Here is an 8,062-nt window from a genome sequence, read left to right as displayed (position 1 = left end):
CTCCCTTGTCTCCTTCTGCTCCCAGCCAGCCAGAAGAGCACCAGCACCAGTCAGAATGGAGTGAGAGGGAGGTCCAGGAGGAAAACATGCTTTCATGCTTCTCACTGGGGTCAGAGTGATCAGCAGAGCTTCCAAAATAAACTTCAACAATGAGTGAGGTTTCTCCTTATCAGAGGGATTGAAGGCAAAAGGTAGAACATGTGTAAAGGAGGGGCTGCAAGCAGAAATCGTAGACAAGGACATCAACTGTTCAGGCTTGAGGTCATAGAGGCCAGGCCAATAAACCTAACGTGGTCAGGGGAAAACAGATGAAAGAGAGACTCAGCTCCTTCTGCAAACCCCCAGCTTCCTGGGAAGTAGCTGAAAACTTAAAATACAGTGTTACTATATTAAAGGAGGACTATACACACACACACACACACACACACACACACACACACACACACACACCTATCTTCCAGTTCACTCTCTAACTGGGTGTCCCACGTGGGTGACAGGAACTCAAGTACTTGAATGTTCTTCCACGGCTTCCCGGATACACTAGCAGGAAGATGGGTTAAAAGTGGAGCAGCTGAGACCTGAATTGGCAATCCCAAACGGGAAGTAGGCATCCCAAGCGTTGTACTATGCTACAACAAGACACATAATGTTGGTATTGTTGGAATACCAATTGTTGAAACCAATTGTTTCAATTCTGTGTAAAGTAAGGATATCAGAAGAGGATCTGGAAACAAGTAGGAAAAACCTTGACGTCTGACAAGTGCAACTTCCCTGTTGTTTGTAATAGTTTATTTCACTTATGTCCAACTTCTTACAGTACTGTTGCATAGTAGTTGATGTCTAATACATTGCATATTTAAAATGTACAAGTTGGAGTGGGCATGGAGTGGGCAGGTGGCCACCATCTGCCATGCTGGCATCCCATATTGGTGCTGCTTACAGCTCTGGCCGCTCTACTTCTGATCTAGCTCTCTGTTGGTCTGCCTTAGGAAGGCAGTGCAGGACGGTCCAAATGCTTGGTCCTTGCAATCGGTCAGAGACCCAGATGAAGCTCCTGGCTCCTGGCCCAGCCCAAGCCATTGTAGCCATCTGGGGATTGAATCAGTGGATGCAGTATCTCACTCCCTCTATCTTTGTCTCTTTGTGTAACTCTGACTTTCAATAAATAAATCTGAAAAAGTTAACATATTGAAGTTACCAGTTTTAATGTATTTATAGAGCCGTGAAACCATTGATGCAATCAAAATAATGCACATCTTATTACCCATAAAAGTTTCCTCAGAATCCGGGCCCGGCGATGTGGCCTAGTGGCTTAAGTCCTCACCTTGAACGTGCCAGGATCCCATATAGGTGCCAGTTCTAATCCCGGTAGCTCCACTTCCCATCCAGCTCCCTGCTTGTGACCTGGGAAAGCAGTCGAGGATAGCCCAAAAGCCTTGGGACCCTGCACCCGAGTGGGAGACCCGGAAGAGGCTCCTGGATCCTGGCTTCAGATCGTCATAGCACTGGCTGTTGCACACACTTGGAGAGTGAATCATCAGATGGAAGATCTTCCTCTCTGTCTCTCCTCCCCTCTGTATATCTGACTTTTCAATAAATAAATAAATCTTTTTTTAAGATTTATTTTTATTATTTTTTTATTGGAAAGGCGGATATACAGAGAGGAGAGACAGAGAGGAAGATCTTCCGTCCGATGATTCACTCCCCAAGTGAGCGCAAAGGCTGATGCTATGCCGATCCGAAGCCAGGAGCCTCTTCCGGGTCTCCCACGTGGGTGCAGGGTCCCAAAGCTTTGGGCCGTCCTCGACTGCTTTCCCAGGCCACAGGCAGGGAGCTGGAAGGGAAGCGGGGCTGCCGGGGATAGAAGCCGAGCCCATACGGGATCCCGGGCATGCAAGGTGAGGACCTTAACCACTGTGCCACCGTGCCGGGCCCAGTAAATAAATAAATCTTAAAAAAAAAAAAAAGTTTCCTCAGAATCCCAAGCAATTTAGCCCTCCTTCTCTCTTAGACCTCTTCCCCAGGCAACCTTTGATCTGCATTCTGTTATCAAAGATGAACTTGCATTCTCCAATTTTTAAAAATTTATGTTTTACAGAACCAACCCAGCAATTGCAACCACCAGCTGATTGGAGCGATGGACGGTGCCAGGCCCTGTACTTGTTAGCACATACAAGAAGTTTCTTTGGAGATCTTCCTAATCTAAATGCTGGACTCAGAACCCTAACGAAGAAAAGAGAGAAGACAGAACAGGTCAACCAACCATCTAAGCTATGATGGACTATGTCAATCAGTGGATTTTTCAAAGCCCTCATAGTGCTTGGAGTGGCAAGATTGACAGCAATGCATAACTGTGGCAATATCAAAACCACTTGAGCAAGAACCTCAGAGCATGCCCTACATCCGGGACCTGGGGAGGGTGGGAAATTGGGTGGGGCTTCTCCCTTAATACCCCCCTTTAAACATGAAGGTAACAATATGGAAAACATACTAGTATTATCCACTTTCCTGTAGCCCTTGAACCTTCTTACCCTAATTAACTATGTAAAGAATGTCAAAATAAAATTTTATAAAAAAAATAAATAAATAAAAGTAAAATAAATCTTTTTTAGAAATAAACAAACAAAAACATTTATGTTTTAAAAACATAAATTTAAAATGTATTGATTTGAAAGACAGAGAGTTCTCCCATTTGCTGGTCCACTTCCTAAATGCCCACAGTACTTAGGGCTGGGCCAGGTTGAAGCCAGGAGCCTGCATTTCATGCAGGTCTTCCCTGTGGGTGCCAGGGATCCCAGCTCTTTGCTTCATCATCTGCTGCCTCTCAAGAAGCCCACCAGCAGGAAGCCACACCGGAAGACCAGGTGAGATTTCATCCTATGTGCTCCACTATGGGATGCATGTACCCCAAACAGTGGCCCAAGCTGCAGTGCCCAATGTCCACCCTTCCACAATTTTATATGACTGAACAATATGCAACATGTGCTGATAAAAGAATGTTTCCGATTAAGAGTCTAAAGAGACAAAACACCAACTGCGATATGTCAAATTTGAGTGAATGCTCGTTTTGAAAACCTGAGACAACACTAGGAGAAAACTGAAGAATTGACGATCAACTGCAAATAGAGTTATTATTAACTTGGATATGAAAATGATATTATTTAGGGGTTGAGTGTAATGGCTTCTGCAATTTATGTTCAAGTAGCTCATAAAATCCATAAAACAGTATGGAAACACTTTAATGAGCTTGACTCTACATGGTACTCATAAAAGCTATTTATTACTATTGTTTTCATAAAACTTATTTTAAATATGTATGTTCAAACGACTTGTTGGTAACAGTTGGGACGAAATAGGACATAAAATTAAAAATTGAGACTGTCTTAGAAACTCTAGGCCATGGTGAATTCCCACATCCTTTTCTTGTTACGTATTTCTCAACTGATGTCTTCTTTATATTTATTCTGATCACTTTACACTGACCTTACTTTGTTATGGGTGAATTAGGTAGCAATAGGTGATACAGAAGATGTTCCTGAAAATGTCTGCCTCTAGTCCTCCATTGTAATTCCAACCCTTAAGTGTCAATCCAGTGTGCCTCCTTCCCCGTGATGCACCTGCTTCATCAGGAAGGCGATACCAAGATGGCTGCCTAAAAATTAAGTTCCACAGGGAGTTACCGTGAAACTCCAGGATATAGTAAACCCTGTCCGGACTGTGCTCTAGTTGTATATTCAATCAGGACACCAACCGCTACCCCATAAAAATGATCGACACATGGGGAGAATGCCTCTTGCCTTGCATTTTGGCTTCTGGCCCTTGATTATAAGTACTTCTCCAGCATGTTCCATATTTCTGTCCTCTGGGCTCTTCCTCTTGGCCTCCTTCTCTGACTCTCTTGCCATAGGCTGCTCTGAGGTCTCTTCACGATGACTATCTCCCCATATGGGGTTGCCCAAACTCTTGCTGAATATATATTCCCTCTTGCTCTTCAAAATAAATCCTACTCTCATTTGTATACTGCATTTATGCTTCTGCTTTGAATTCTTAGCTCTTTAGGGGCAAAAACTTGGGATAAAAATTGAGAAATTTATGCTTATAACAACATATTAAAAAATGTGATCATGGGACTAAATGTAAGAGCCTAACCTACAAAATTTATGAAATAAAACAGAGAACTTTGTAAAATGATCTTGAGCCTGGCAAAGGTTTCTCAAACGTAAGGCAAGAAAGGGAAGGAAAGAAACTAGTATTCTTAAAAACTTAAAATGCAAACTAAAAGCACAATGTTATACCTCTACAGTTTGGTAAAATTGGTAAGATGAAAACGACTGATCTCACCAAGCACTGGTGAGGGTGGGAAGCCACTGATACTCTCACAATACTGCCCAGTGAGCATTCAAAAGATGGAATCATTCTTTGGAAAACAGTCCAACTGTCTCTTAAAAGGTTCAACTTGTGTCTGCTAAATGACTCAGCCCTTCAACCCTTAGGTATTTACTCAAGAGAGGTAAGTGTCCAAACACAAACCTGCCCACAAAGAAGCTTTATTTGTAATAGCCCTAAACAGGAAACAAGTCAAATATCCATCAACAGGTGAGGAGATGAACCAAACCAAACAAACACAGCCCCCCGCCCCAAATTAAAATATCATGCAGCCCAACAATAAAGATTTGTCTGAGTATTCTGAGTGTTTTCTTATGGATATATTTAACTTACACCTTTGTTTGGAAATGAGGTCTCAAGGCTTGTTTATTTTTTTATAAGAATACATCACAGGTCATGCTGTGCGCTTTATATTACATCACATGAGGATGTCAACAGACTGTCCCATTGTGTGATGCTAGAATTTGATCATTTGGTTAAGACAGTGATTGCCAGGTATTTCTTCAGTGAAGAAGCTTGTTTTTCCCCTTGTAATCATCAAGTAATCTGAGCGCTATGCATTAACTACAAGAGGCTACCTCATTTGCAGCAAACTCCTAATAGTTTCACCATCAATTGATAATCCTTGTCTAAATAAATGATTTCACTGTTTGTAAAGATTTTATTTATGTTTGTATTGGAAAGGCAGAGTTAGAGAGGACAGAGAGAAGACAGCAGAAGCAGCAAGAGAAAGAGAGAGAGAGAGAAAGAAAGAGAGAGAGAGAGAGAATCTTCCATCTGCTGGTTCACTTTCTACTTTTCCAAATATCCACAAATGACTGAAGCTAGGTTGGTTTGGAGTCAGGAACCAAAAGCTTCTTCCATGGTCTTCAAGTGGCTGAAGGGACCCTGAGACTTGGCCAGCCTTTGTTGCTTTTCCAGGTAGTGAACTGGATCAGAAGTGGAACAGCCAGGACTTAAACTGGTACCCATACGGAATGCTGAAGCTGCATACTGAGGCTTAACCTACTGTCCACTATGCCACTGTGCCCGCCCCTTTCACAAATTTAAAATTCTGTGACTCCTTTTTAGTGAGTTGACTGTCTCTTTCTTGTTCAATGGAGAAAGAAATATTTCTGAATGGACTAACTTTCCATGTTTGATTCCCTTGACAAACACATTTGTTCTCATGGAGTTGGTCAGTACATGCTTTTTTCAAGCTCTAACTTCCTAACCATAGAGGTCAAGGGGCTTTAAATCACATTAAGAATATTTTTCTTTTGTCCATTCACTCATCTATTCAAAAATATTTATCCATCTAGAGTTTAGGCATTGCTCATGTGGATATGGTGGTGAATAGATCAGAGAAAGTCTCTGGCCAGTGTTCCAATGAGGGTGAAGGAACAGAGTATAAATAAATAAATGTAGATGTAACAGAATGCAAGGTGCTTTCTTTCTATTGTACAAAGAAAGCAGCCAAAGGGAGAATGGTGATGATGGGGCATGTACAGGTAGAAAATTGTGGAACAAGTCTTTTAAAAGCATCAGTGCCCTGTCTCATATCCTCTAGGCAGTCAGAACAACCCAAGCTAGCCTCAGTGGAAGCATTTGTGGACATCTGGGGCCTTGGGGCTCGAACTTTTTGTGGGACAGACCCATGCAAGGCAGAAGCTCTCAGCCAAGGGCAAATGTGAGCTGAAGGACAACAGTCCAGCTGCTATGGCTCCCTGGGTTGCAGGACTTTGCTAAATTCTACATGTCTCCCAGAAGTGGGCTGTAAGATTGAGGCCCCCCCCCTTCTTTTTTTTTTCAGTGAAAATCTGATCTGTAAAGTAACTTGGTATCAGAGCCTTTGTTTTGCTGTCTCTTCCCTCCACTCTTCCACCAGTTCCTCTTGGTATTCACTTTTACACATCCAATATGTCATTTGTGCTCAAATTCTTGCTGGAGGAATCTAGCCTCCTATTCCCATGCAGATGGTTCAGAGTCCCCACTTAGGGCCGATACCCTGCAAGAGGATGCTTGTCTGTATTTTCTTGCCTCTCTCCATTGCTTTTGTATCAACAGTTAGAAGCCTTGTAATGAGCCGAGCAGGGAGATACCATCATTTGTAGATATTATTCACCAAAAACACTGCAGAACCTAGTAATCCTGTATCAGCCAGAATCGAGAGAACTTGCCTGGAAATGGATCTGAAAGGGACCAGATCAGGAAGGGCAGAATATATGCTGGAGAGGGGGAGTTTATTAACACAGATGTCCTATCCAGGGACTTCGGGTTTAACATCCTGGTGGAATGCATGGAAACCTAATACGGCAATGACTTCATGAAATTTGAAGATGTGGATAAGCTGGAGATGTCAGGACTTCTTGGAAGAAAGAGGAAGAAGTCAAAAAGTTCAAAGAGATGAGAAGTAAGAAGGCATTTATCATGCAACACCAGAGAGCCCACCAGGTTAACACAGTGCTTCAGGAGGGCACTATGTATGTGATAAGAAATGTGCTAGTACATTCTGAGAAGCTCTGAATTGTTTTTCATCTAGATCGTGGCTGATGCCAAGAAAAGTCCCGAAGTCAATGGGGATCACAGGATATCGGGTTGGTGGCCCCAGATCACTGGAGGCGTTATGGAACCACTTATGATTATATGTATTAATCTGAACGGATCGTAGGGCCCTAATGGTGAGGCGGGGGGAAGTGGGTGGCAGAACACATTATCATGTATATACAAAAAGCAAATATGTGTGTTAAATGTGTGTTTGTGTGTGATAGAAAGTACAAGAGTAGAATGAAGGTTACTTCTGAAAGGAGGAGGGAAGAGAAAGGGGGTAAAGTCACACGCATAAAGGGATGGCTATGGCATTGGAAACGTTGTTTCTCAGGCCAGCAAGTGAGTACACAGGTGTTCACTTTATTATTTTCTAGTCACATGCATTGTCATTTTTAAATATTGTACAAAAATAATGGAAAGAAATAAAAAACCTAGTCATAATTCTTTATTGGTTGTGACTCACCATAGGGTAGAGAAAGAATTGTGGGTGTCACCTTTGACATGAGGTAGGTCCAAAATCTAAGCCACTTACTGGTTACACAGTATTAGGGTGTGGTTTCAGATCCAGAGCAGGACAAGGAGGGCTTCTGCACAGGCCTGATTAGGGCAAGTACAGTATCTGTGCAGAAGTGTGGTGGGATGTTGCTCACCAGATCCCAAGCCTTGTTCCCAGGTCATGGGCACTGTGGAGCAGCTTGGGGTGAGGTGTCAGCTAGTGCCTACACCTGGAATGTCCTCATGTGGGTATCAAGGTACACGGAGGTTGAGGAAGGGGTAACTTCCCAGGAGGAAAGAGTAACAGCAACATGGCTGTGGGTGTATACTGGTAAAAAAAAAAAGGAACTGATCACTTAGATTTATGAATTAAGGATAGTGGGATCTGGGTTTCTCACTGTAAGAGAATGGAATAAAAATGTGGAGAGAAACTTAGAACAAATCTTAGGATGTTGTGCTAGAATTACCAGTGTGAACTCATGGATTGCAACATATGAGGAGTCTTGAAAAAGTTCATGGGAAATGCATACAATGAAAAAACCTATGGGGCTGGTATTGTGGTACAGTGGGTTGAACATTTTGTGATACCTGCATTCCATATGGATGTCGCTTTGTGTCCTGCCTGTTGTACTTCTGATTCAGCTCCCTGTTA

The sequence above is a fragment of the Ochotona curzoniae genome, unplaced genomic scaffold (genome assembly GCF_017591425.1).
Source record: "Ochotona curzoniae isolate NIBS_2020 unplaced genomic scaffold, NIBS_Ocur_1.0 scaffold_4506, whole genome shotgun sequence".
Classification (NCBI taxonomy): domain Eukaryota; kingdom Metazoa; phylum Chordata; class Mammalia; order Lagomorpha; family Ochotonidae; genus Ochotona; species Ochotona curzoniae.
Note: the sequence above shows the minus strand (reverse complement) of the source record.